Below are 12,370 nucleotides of genomic sequence, written 5' to 3'. Positions count from 1 at the left end.
GCCGCAGACTCCTCCAAGATAGCTAGTCGAGGAGTTTTGTCCATGTTGTAGGCAAGTCCATTCGTGTTAGCTCTCCAGGAATTTTCCCATTCATCTCCAGGAGTGTGTTGGTATCTTGTGGAGACAGCTGAAATCCCGGGTGGCAGCCCAGTCCTCCACCTGGGCGCTTTGTCAATGTTAGAGGTAGGGCCATGCCTGGTAGCTCCTCTGGACCTCTCCAAGACAGCTGAATGATCGCGAGGGAAGCCTTTCTGTGTCTCCCTGAGATAGCGTGGGGGAAGCCTTTCTCTGTCGTACCGAGCCAGCTCAGGGAAAGCCTTTCTGTGTCCTGCTGAGGCAGCGCAGGGTAAGGGTTCCTGCGACGTACCGAGGTAGGAGAGGGGAAGCCTTTCTGTGTCGTAATGAGTGAGCACAGGGAAAGCCTTTCTGAGTCTTAACCGGCAGTGTGCGGGAAGCGTTTTCTCTGTGGTAGGGAGGCAGCGCAGGGGGAAGGGGCTCTGTGCTTGCTCTGCCACCTCATCCTCACTTCACCTACCCCCTCAGCCTTGCCAGAGCCAGGTCCAATATGGACACCCTCCACCTCGGGCTCCCACACACAAGTGGCCAGGACTGAAAGCTGTTGGTGGCCCTCACCTTCCCTTGGCAGCGCCTTCACAGCACCACCAACACCGGGGCTCTGCGCTTGCAGGGGTCCGTTTTGGACCCCTGCCTGTACAGACTGGTCCCTGTCCCTGTGCAAAGTGAATCCCCTGGCCACCTCCAAGTATAGACTGAGCCCCGTCCCAGTACTTTTTGGACCCCCTGGCCACTTCCCAGTACAGAGTGAGCCCGTCCCAGTACAAACTGGATTCCCTGGCTCCATTCCATGTATAGTCATTGCCCAGTCCCAGTAAAAAGTGGATCTCCTGGTTGTGTCCCAGTAGAGACTGGCCCATGTCCCTGTACAAATGGACCCCCTGGCCCCTTCCCAGTACAGACGGAGCCGTGTCCCAGTACAGACTGGATCCCCTGGCTCCATTCCCAGTACAGTCTTTTAGTCTAATTAGTCACTTTTAACACTAATAAACGTGTCACCCTAAAGAGGGTGACCTTCTTCCAGAGGGCCAATGACCTTCACTCAGGTTTCAGCACACATCCTGGGAGACAAGCCAGGGCTTCTTTACTCCTTCCAGATGCTCATCAGACACGGACTGAGGTTTGTGAACATTCCCGCGCTGCTGCCCAGCTGCACAGAGGCTTTTCTCCACTGACATAGCGCTTGACCTCGTCTGGTGTGGAAGTTTTGGTCTCGTGCCCTTCCCACTGACAAGTGCGGACCATCTTGTGTGCTCAATAGCTGTTATTTTGTGATTCTGTGATGTTTCTGAGGAAGGTCTCTTAGCTCTGCTGTAGGAGATGGGTACCATTCAAATCAAGTAGAGGTGTTTCAGATGCGCTGTTTTCCTCAGGGACACTTCTGGCAGGGGTAGAAAGAGAACATGGTTGTCCTGACCCACTAGATTGTGTGTTCCCTGTTCTGCCTTTTCCTCTGAGGAGGATGAGGTGATGAAGGAAGAGACGTGTTTTTTCAACATCGATGGTTAGCAGAGAGGCTGCCAGTGTCCTTCTCTTGCATTTGCCTTGTCACCACTGACTCAATCGTTTGTTGATTGAATCGTTCGTTCCTCAAACGAAGAGGAAGTGTTTGTTCTTCTTCATGGTGAGACCCAGTGGTCTGACATCTTCTGCGTGACATAGCGTTTTAGGAATCCTTCCCAAGCAGGGCAGCAGAGGTTGCAGAGCACATGGCATCAGAGGGCTGACAGAGACAGCCGATGTCCATCTTCTGTTGGGGTATATTTTTTCCTTCTTTACTTCACAGAAGTCATGTTCCCACACATTCTTTGGATCTAGTTTACCCTGCTGAATCATCAGGTGTAGTCATGACTTTTAAAGCTCCGCCAACCCCAACACGTGTCATTCCTCATGCTTTTGCTTTCCAGAGCTGCAGTCGCAAGAGCCTGGTGACAGTGGAATAGAGGCGAATGTGGCATGTCAGACAGATGCGCCTCCTGAAAGACCCCCGCTTTGCTCTCCAGCGTGGCAGAGCCAGGAGGAGCCCTGGCAAGCAAGCAGAAGCAGGAGAGGTATGAGGCAAAGGCAGGCTCACAAACCCTGTTGCAAAGGCATCCCGTGCGTGAAATCCTTTCTGATGCAAAACCAGGGTAGACACGTACAGGAACTGCTCCGCATTCTGCTGTGACGTTAACTGCAAAATGAGCAAAGGTGCTTCTCTTTGGGCATTGGTTGTGCCTTTTCAACTCCAAATGACAATGCTTAGGAATTCTGTGCCCTATAGAAGTAGAATGCAGCGGGAGAGGGGTTGGGAAGGGGTCTGAGAGCAGCGGTGGAGTCCAGGTGAACAGCAAACCCCACGTATCTTTCATGGAAGCAGTCACGCTCTGGTCACCTTGTGCGGCTAGATGTCTGAGCAAGAGGACAAACCTGACAGCAATTTTCCTTCTGTACCTGGTGGGGTTGCAAGTCAAGCAGTTCGCTCGGCCGTTTTCATCACGGTGACATCCTAAATGGATACTTGCAAGGCCCTGAACTACAAAAAAGGCATCCTCCTACCTGATAAGCTAAGTAGCGGTGCACATGGATTTGTGATTTCCAGGGAATGATAAGAGCAATATGCAATTAGTAGTCAACAGAGAAGGCAAGGCTGCTTCTTGATAATGATATTTATTTATAATAATACAATTTTGTTTACATTAAAAAAATTGTCACCACTATAGTAATAATTATCCACCTTTATACTAACAATGATTCAATGTTCATCAACCTTATCCATTTCTTTCTTCAGTCTTTACTTATACCAACCAGGATATCAAACATGAATGCTGAAAAGTGCGGAAAATCCTGGACAACCTTCAGGTTGTCCCAAGGCTAGCCGTCATCTTTCTCTGCAAGCCCAATAAAGCAATGTGTCATTAGACTAGTGCATGCTAAGGCAGCAGGAGAGGATTAGTTTGGCCCGTCACAGTGCCTTACAGCAAAAAGAAGACTGGTACGCCAAGGAAAGAGTTTCCCTGTAGTCTGTGGGAGTTTTGCTACTCTCTAGTTGAAGATGAGCGTGCTTTCAAACCCTTCTTCAGAGGAACATGGTTTGGGTTTTTTTCCTACAGAGAGACAGGAGGGACCGATTAATGCAAATACTGATGTCCGTGATTTGGTGTGGATTGATGAGTTGCCCATTGTGGTCACTCTTCTAAAGCCAGGTCAAAGACGAACCAGCAAGAGGCTGAATCTTTACATGCAGCGTTGTCTTGGCAGGCACCTTGCTAACAGCAGCAGACGCAAACGCTGCAGAAAGAGGAGGACCCCTGGGAGAAAGCTGCAGCTGGGCCATTTGCTCAGCATTTCTTGGCTGAGCTTGTTGACTCAGTGTGGAGCAATGTTTGTGAGAGTGACTATGCCTCTGACCTAGTTAGGAGAGGTTTCTAGATTTTTCTTTCCTCTTCTTATATGTGAACACAGCAAAGTAACAGGCACAATAACCAGAAAGCACAACTGACAGCCTTGTGTCTTAATTTGATGAACTAAAAGGAAACTTAATGTACTGATTTGTTTACGTTTGTGGCAGGGCAGAGTGGTTTTGTTTTCAACCAATGCTAGATGAAAGTATCCGGATTCTTTTCTGAAAAGTGAAGATCATTCAGTTAGAGGCAGAGCCTGTTTGGAAGTTTTAGTAGTTTGGGGACAGAGGGCAGTTGGGGGCTGGGGCCCTTGGGGGAGGGGGCTGTTTCTGCCCCATGCCCTTGGCCTGGTGCTCACAGCTGGGAACGGGCTTTCCCAAATCCTGGTGGAAGGAGCCACATGTGGCCACTGCTGGCACAGCCTCAGGGTCTGCTGCCAACCTGCCTTCAGATGAGACTCTTCTCAGCTGGACATTGCCCAGGATCAACTTTGAGTGTTGCTGTTCTCCTTCAGGGAGCATGGTACACACCAAGCACACCAGAGCTGTTCCTGTGCCAGGAGAAGACTTCAGGCACTGCTGGGGCTGATGGTGACAGTTCCCACCAGCTGTGCAGCTCAGGAAGATGCCACAGAGGAGGCACTGACTGGATGTCAATTCTTTTGCAGGAACGGGATTTCACAGGAGAAGGGAGGCAGGACAAGAGGGCCCATGAGGTCCAAAAGTGCATCAGACAGCTGGCGCAGTCACAATAAGAGCAGAGGGAAAAGCGAAAGAGAGGCAGGTGAGCTGGCTAGGACAGCGCTTTCAAGGTGACATCTGCCAGAGCAACAGAAAGACAGACAGGAGCACTGGAGGTGGTGGGGAGGGTAAGAAAGGTGCCTGGGTGAGGGGAGAGCATGGGGAGATGGGAGACAGTGAAGGACATGGAGGTGAAAACCACAGGGTGTTGTCAGTGAAGACAGTCCTGCTGTACAAGTGCTTGTGATGTCACTGGAGGCTGAGTAGGTGTTAGGGCAGGAGAAGGAGCTTGGCTTTTACATGTCCTTGTGATATCACATATCCCTGAGTAGGGGATAGGGCTGGAGCAGGAACCCTGCATGTGCAGCTGGTTATGGTGTCACAGGTGCCTGAGAAGGAAATAGGGCAGGAGCAGGCCCCTGATTTGTGCAGGTGCCTGTGATGTCAGTGATGAGTGATGAGGTGTTAGGGCAGGAGGAGGCCCGTGGCTTGTGCAGCTGCTAGTGATGTAATGTTGGCAAGTCATTGCTAGGGCAGGAGGCCGTCCCTGGTTTGTGCAGGGGCATATGTTGTCAGTGGTGGAGCAGTAGGTGATAGGGCAGGAGTGCGCAGGTGGCTTGTGCAGGTGCTTGTGAGGTCAGTGTTGGCTGTGTAGCAGTTAGGGCAGGAAGCTGGAGGTGGCTTGTGGAGGTGTTTGTGATGTCCCTGGTGGGTGAGTAGGTGATAGGGCAGGAGCAGGGCCCTGGCTTGTGCAGGTGCCTGCGATGTCAGTGCTGAGTGCTGAGGTGGTTGGGCAGAAGCAGGCCGCAGGCTTGCGAAGGTGCTTTTGAGGTGAGTGTTTTGTGAGGATGTGAGTGGGACTGAAAGGAGAGGTGGCTTGTGGAGGTGCTTGTGTTGTGGTATTTCCGTGCAGATGTGCTAGGGCAGGAGGAGGCCCGTGGCTTGTGCGGGTGCTTGTGAGGTCGCAGGTGGTTGAGGAGGTGTGAGGCCAGTGGCCAGCCCCTGGCTTGTGCAGGTGCTTGTGAGGTGCTAGGTGCGTGAGGAAGTGCTAGGGCAGGAGGTGGCTTGGGCTGAAGGAGGTGCTTGTGATGTCCCATGCTGGCAAGGAGATGGTAGTTTAGGAGCAGGCCCCTGCCCTGTGCAGCTGCTTGTGTTGTCATTGGTGGCAGAGTAGTGGATAGGGCAAGAGGTTGCAGGTGGGTTGTGCAGGTGCTTGTGATGTGGGAGGTGTTAGGGCAGGGGCCAGCCTCTGGCTTGTGCAGCTGTTTGTGAGGTTATGCCAAAAAAGGCATTGAGTCACTCATCCCCGTCTGTCTCTGCTGCTATGAGACCCACCTCTCCATTCTGCAGCCACTCCCGTGTGCCTTTTCTAGCCTTTTACTGCAGACACAGTGGGTGAACCTCTTCATTTTGCTCTTCATGTTGCTTGCAGCCCCCATCAGCTCCAGGTTGATGAGCTTTCGCTTTCCTGAAAACATGCCTGTATACTGAGGTCATATTTCTTAATTTCTCCTTCATAGCCTGTCCTTGCTTCCACATCCTGATCGTTGTGTTGTGCCTCCCGCCTGTGACCCATCCCTGCACCAGTGCAGCCCCACTGCCCAACACATGCCCCATGCTCCCCCTCATCAGACACTGCACAGTGTCTGTCCCCTTGGAGAAGTCAGTCTCTAATCCAACAGAGCTGTGTTTGTGCAAAGTGTTTTCATTGCAGTATCCAGCTCTTCTGTACTTAAGTGCTCTGTCAGGATGGCTGCTTAGTGTGCACTTCTAGCGACCTTCACTTTAATTGTCTTAATTGCTTGCAGATCGTTTAGATGATTCCAGTAGTGCCTGCTAGCTCTGATGAAAACAGGTTTCTGTCCACCAGTATTAAGTTTCTTCATCTCACTTCTTTGCATAAGTAAAATAAATATTTAGATGCATGCTGAGGTATCCTGAAGCACAGGATGGGATGGTAGCTCAGTTCTTACTGCCTTGGGGGACTTGGGGCCAGTTGTTGCTCTCTCCAGGTCCCTGACTTGTGATACTGGGCTCCAGCACTTGCCAGCATGGGTAAACCTGAAGAAGGGTGCTGGTTCCAGCTGGCAGCCGGCAGGGCACCAGCAGGAATCCTTGCCTCAAAGAGCAATTGCTCGCTGGCCCACGAGTGCTTGCTGTCTGATCAGAGCTCAGGGATGTGTCCACTCTGCTACCCAGGTGGGGAAATGGAGGAACAGAGAAGGGCCAGGACCTACTTGTGTCGCGCAGAGGTGCAGTGGCAGGGCTTGAGTGCATCCCCCTCCTCCTGGGGGTTTGGCTGCCTGGTTCAGGGTCAACTTAGGTATGGTGCAGGCATTGGGCTTTGAAGAGAGCTGTTGGAGGAGGTGCTGCTAAGAAGCTCGGTGGGGACTCCCCCTGCCTTTGATTGGATTTGGCTTTTGAGCTGCAGGTCTCACCGGGTCTGTCCTACCAGCCTTACTAGGATATGTGGGACTGCATCCTTGTTGGTGAGGCTACCGCCTCTGCTGTGTAGTTACCCTCGCTCGGCTCCGGCTCCCCTTTCCTCATGGAGCAGCCACCCTTGCTGCTCCTGACACCGAGGAGGGTTTGGGAGAGAGCCAGCCTTCCTCACTCCTGCTTTAGCCACCAAGGCAAATCCTCTAGCAGCAAAGAGAGAACCCAGGAGTCCTGGATCCCAGTGCTTTTATCTGTGCACCTTACCTCATCCCATGAAACAGCCTGTGCCTTCACATCACAGGGTCAGCCACAGCGGAGCATACTGGGTGGGCAATCCTGGTGCTCCGAGGGACTGGGCTGAGCAGGCACTGCAGCATAGAGAAGTGCTAACCTGATGATGGTGGAGGTCCTTTCACAGTCAAAGTCTCCCTGGAGGAAGACAAGGGTTCCCAGACACTTAGCTTAGCAGAGGGGGACAGGAGCAGGATGCTTGGATGGGTCTTGCTGGGAACTGCCTTGCACTGTGTCCTTGCATACGTGGTGGCACGGGGAGAGGCTGAATGTGGTCTGGAGAGTGTAGGCTGCTCTGCAGGTGTTTCTGGAAATCAGATGTCTGTGGCTTTTCATCAGTTCAGAAAGCAGAGCAGAGCTTCACGAAGCTTGTTGGCTTCTGAGAAGTCTCACAGAATTTCAGAATGGTTGAGGTTGGAAGGGACCTCCAGAGCCATCTGGTCCAACCCCTTGCTCATGTAGGGTCCCCTAGAGTGCATAGGACCACGTCCAGATGGCTTTTGAATATGCCAAGGATGGAGACTCCACAACTTTTCAGGGCACCCTGTGCCAGGGCTCAGTCACCCCCACAGTGAGAAAGTGTTTCCTGATGTTCAAACGTAACCTCCTGTGTTTGAGTTTGTGCCCGTTGCCTCTTGTCCTGTCATTGGCACGCTGAGAAGAGCCTGGCTCCATCTTCTTTACACCCTCTCTGTCCTTGGAGATCTCCAACACCCATGTGGACAAGGCCATGATCCTGGCTGGACCCACTTTGAGCTGGAGGTTGGACAAGAGACCTCCCCAGAGGCCCTTCCAACCTTCATTTTCCTGTGATTTTTATGGTGAAGCCTAAGGACTGTACCTTAAGGGTACCTCCTCAGAGACCAATGAGGGACCAAGCTACCACTCACCCAACAGCTGCAGCACTGAGTAAAGAATACAATTATGGGCATTTGCCCAGGTTGCCCTTTAGTCAGAGCATACTTCTTTTTAAGAGTCTTTGATTACTGCAAACACTCCAGTCCAAGGCACTCAGCAGGTGGCTATGGCACCCTGAGATAAGTGGTCTAAAATAAACCAGGTAAAATAATGAGGGGATAATAATATGGTTTGAGTTCAATAAACATTAAGTGTGACTAATGGGTTTACATTTAAAAACATTTCTGGGCTACGCATTAGTAATGGTTCGAGTTGCATTGTTCTCCCACTGCTGTAGGTGGTCTCCAAAGAATACTGTTAATAGATGCCTCCTGCATTTGTTAACCCAGCACTCAGCAGGAGAAAAAAGTCTTGTAGCTCCACAAAATAGAACTGTTAAAGGGAGAAGAGAGAGGGGGGAGGCCTCAGGGAGGCAAGATTACCCTGCAGAGAGAGCTACAGCCCTTCTCAGAGGCTGACTCACTAATTTAATAGGAGTCTCTCCTCAATATTTATTTTTTTTCCCAGTCTGTCTCTATTGGTCCAAATCAAAACTAGCAATTAGCAGCTGGGTGATAAGTGCTGTGCATGCTCAGGTGGGACAGTCATTACCCAGCAAGCTTATGATTTAAGAATAGTCTAACGTATTTCCTTAACTTGTGGTGAGGAGAAGTGGAGCTGGGATTGTCTGTTCCTGAGGAGCTGGTCTCCTGCGATTACTCCTCCAGCACGACTGCTAGCCCGCTAGCGACGGGGAATTGCAAGAAAGCCAGAACTGAAATTTGCTGGAGCTACTCATGCTGTTTCTGGTGGGCAGTAAACCTTTAGACATCTGATTTCAGAATATAGCCACAAGAAAAATGGGAGACCGTGTTCCCTCTTACCCTCCTTTTCTCCATATAGGCTTCCTGTCTTCATCCTGCCCTTGAACAGAGCCTGTCCCTTCTCAGCTTCCTTGCTTTGACTGCGGGTCACACAGAAGCAAATAGACCTGTCCTAACATCAGGGAGGAACTCATCCTTCAGACCTGGCAACTACCCAAGGATTTTTGGATCATAATTCCTGCAGCAATCCTTGCAGCTTATTTAGTTGGCTCACCTGAAGCATCTAATACATAAAAGATTATGAGGTTAGTTTTTTTCCAAGTACTGGCATTATGAAGCGGACATAGTAAACATAGAGTGGGGTAGGTCCCTTTTTTGGGCATCCTCCCTCCTTTCTAGGTCGTTACAGAAAACCCAGAAGTCATAAGCAAAGGGGCTTTGTGGAGTTAGCTTTTCTTGTCAACAACAACAACTATATTTGAGTGTATTTACACTGAGTAGCAAGATGGGTAGCTGTGCCTTGCACCAGCAGTAAAGCATTTACTCTACAGCCCCTGACCATGTCCCCTTTTCAATTCAAAAGTATTGTCTTTCTGACTAAGCTGCTCCGGTCTGAAAGAGAAGGAATGACTAGGAAGCAGTGACTGTGAATGTGCTGTTGTATTACCCGGCACATTAGGTCTAGCCTACACCACCTTTCAGAGCGCGGACAAAAGTTGGCTATTAAGTCGAAAGTTGCCTAGACACTGGCTGTTCCTCAGAAAAAAGTAGTTAAATAAAGGAAATCTACAGTAAAAACACTAAAAGAAGAAAGTGGCTTTTGGTTGATAGAAAGATGGAAAAGAAACTCTGCGTGAGTGGAAGTGGATATGTATGGAAAGCAAAACAATAGTCCAGATGACAAGAAGAATTGAAGCCAGTGAAATGGTCAAGGCAATAGGGGTTCAAGAGGAATGGAGGGGAAAGAACTTCATGAGAGGTTGTCGCAGGAAGACTAGACAGCAATATATTTCAAAAGTCAATCTTCTTTAATGATATCAACATAGAACGGTCCAAGTGAACAGGAATGTTATGTTGTATTGAGATACAACAGCCAGATTGGACAGGAATATCAGGTCGTAAACACTGCGATAAACACAACTTAGTTACAGGTTCAGGGTGTCAGCTGGGAACTATCACTACACACACTATAACCAAATGTAAGCTTAAAATGATGACTCAAAATGCGCACTCACTCACCGGTAAGGCGAGGCACTCAACCCCGGGGAGTTTCCTTAGATGGCATCCCGATGGAAGGGGAGAGTCTCTGACTGCAGACCCGCTGCTCGAGGAAGACGGGCTCAAAGGGCTCTTCCGGCGGGCTCCATTTATACCCGAAGTCGGATCGGGGCTCGTGGTCATATATGGTCAGCGGTCTGGAAACTTTCACTGTCTACGTGACTCCAGTCATCACATGGCTGGCCGCTCGACCCCACAAACCGCGGCTTCTAGTTTTAAGTCTTTCCTTTCAGCAGTTGAGAAGTTTTGCTCTTTATCGGGGCGGGTGCACCTGCCACACTCCACCCGTGACCACAGTCACGATCCGACTGGTTTCTTTGGAGTGGTGGTACAGTCACCTCTTGCCTCCAAAGTTAAAAGGGAGCGCAGTTTCGGTGAGAATTGATGCTCATCATGAATCATCATTTCTTTGGCTTTTTACAATTCTAACGGAACATCTGCTATTTGGGTTAGTTCTAAAGGAGCATACGTAACAACGGATACGAACCACGTTATCATATGTTTAACACAACTTAATACAATACAAATGGCAATAATTATGATTATAACCACTATCAAGGATTGTAAAAGACTGGTTAACCATCCCGACAGGGAAAACCCGAACACACTGGAAATCTTTCCCACCAGTTGATGTTTAATGGGCAGCAATTGCCTCTGAGTCCTTTGCTACTTTCTTCATTTTGTCGATTTGGGTTCGGAGGGGTATGGATACATTTGGGATATAAACGCAGCAGTCATCTACTCATCAATTTAGCACTCCATACTAAAGGTGTTCCTTTAGCAGCATCAGGTCTACTCCCGCTCGGTGCTGGGCGGTCATTTTGCTGGTGTGTTGTAATTGTTCATTCAAGAGTTCTAAGCTGTCAGATGTAGAATTGGCTCAAATAGATACTTGCATCAATAGGTCATAAATGGCTTGTGGGTTTTTGAGGGAGGCAGTCCCCATTCCGAACATGGCCTCCAGCCACTATCCCAGTCGCGTTTTTGCTCTTTGCCACGTTCCCTTCTTTAGCGGTTGTATCTCCCGGGGCTGCGATCCCACCACTTAGGGGCTATAGGCCCTTCTCGGTAAATGGGACAAAGGGAAGGCAGGGCTACTGTGCAGGCCATCCCGGGAACAGTTGGGTGTAGCCGGGAATACAGACAGCCACTGGAGTATGCCGACTCTAGATCGGGAGGGCGGGCACATCAGATGTTTGGCATATGCCTTGTGTGGGGGCATGAAGAGGACAGTCCCATAAGCGTTACATTTTAGGGCAGTGGGCCACACATAGCTGGTATTACTACACAGACAGCCCTGTACCAAAGCTTCCTGAATGGGGCGGGGCATGTATCATCACAATAATGGCCTTTTATCTATGTTTTTACATTGCATTTCTGTTTGGCAGTCCCAAAGTGTGTGTTTTTTTTTTACTGGTGGTGCCCCATTCCTTTGCGCAATCCAGTCAGGTCCCCATGTGCAATTGAGGGGATGTTTTTCCCAGGCTCCCTTGAACCCTGGTTCTTGACAAGCGTTGGGGCAATTGCTACCATTACTCTCGGGGTGTTTAATACACCAGGTGGCGTTTAACAGTTCAGTATATTGCAGGGAATGATCATCTGTTTTCCATTGGTCATGATGTTCAGTAATTCCCCAGGGAACATTAAAGCATGGCATTGTACATTAAAACTCCACCCCGTGGCGTTATTAGGGGTAGGAAGAGGTAATTACACCCATATTGAATTGGCATTTATTGCGCCAGGTGACCAGCTATAGATGGTATGAGTGTGACCTCCATCCTTTCCATCCGTTCCCCAGGCCCGGCTGGAATTATTGCACTGTTGCCATGGAGTTCAAGGGTTAGTGATATATTAGTGGTTTGCACAAAGATTGGTAGGGGCTCCTCTACTGACTTAGGGCTGGGCAGACAGGCTGTTATTGAAGTTAAGTTCACCATACATGCAAATCCCTATCAGTTGAGCCACCTTGCTGTCCAGGTTCTTGTTGTCCATGCCCGCTGTTGTTACTGCCATCAGTGGGAGTGTCCGAATAGTTTGCTTTTCCATAGTCCTGCAAGAGGACACAAATTGCACCTCGGGCCTTGGACCGGGTCTCAGAAATTAGGAATTATCCATCGAGTACTTATGCGATGGCCTTTCCCTTTCCTATCTAAGGCCTCCCAGGCATGTAAGCCTCTGGGTTTCGCCAGGATCGGGGTACAGTGCCAACAGAGGGCAGTTTTACCATGACGGGTTGGCCTGTATGTTCTCAATGGGAACTGGCCCTTTTGATTGTCCGGTTTGGGAGCGTCGCCCGTTAATGGTCCCGTAGGACAAAAATGAGGTAGGTACCATCGTTTGCCTGCCAGCATATCGAATCCCAATATGTTTCCCTTATAAGGGCTCAGAGCCACCTCCACAAGTTTCGGTCTCTATCGGGCAGGTGCACCAGCCACACAGGTTA

The sequence above is a fragment of the Gymnogyps californianus genome, chromosome 26 (genome assembly GCF_018139145.2).
Source record: "Gymnogyps californianus isolate 813 chromosome 26, ASM1813914v2, whole genome shotgun sequence".
Classification (NCBI taxonomy): Eukaryota; Metazoa; Chordata; class Aves; order Accipitriformes; family Cathartidae; genus Gymnogyps; species Gymnogyps californianus.
Note: the sequence above shows the minus strand (reverse complement) of the source record.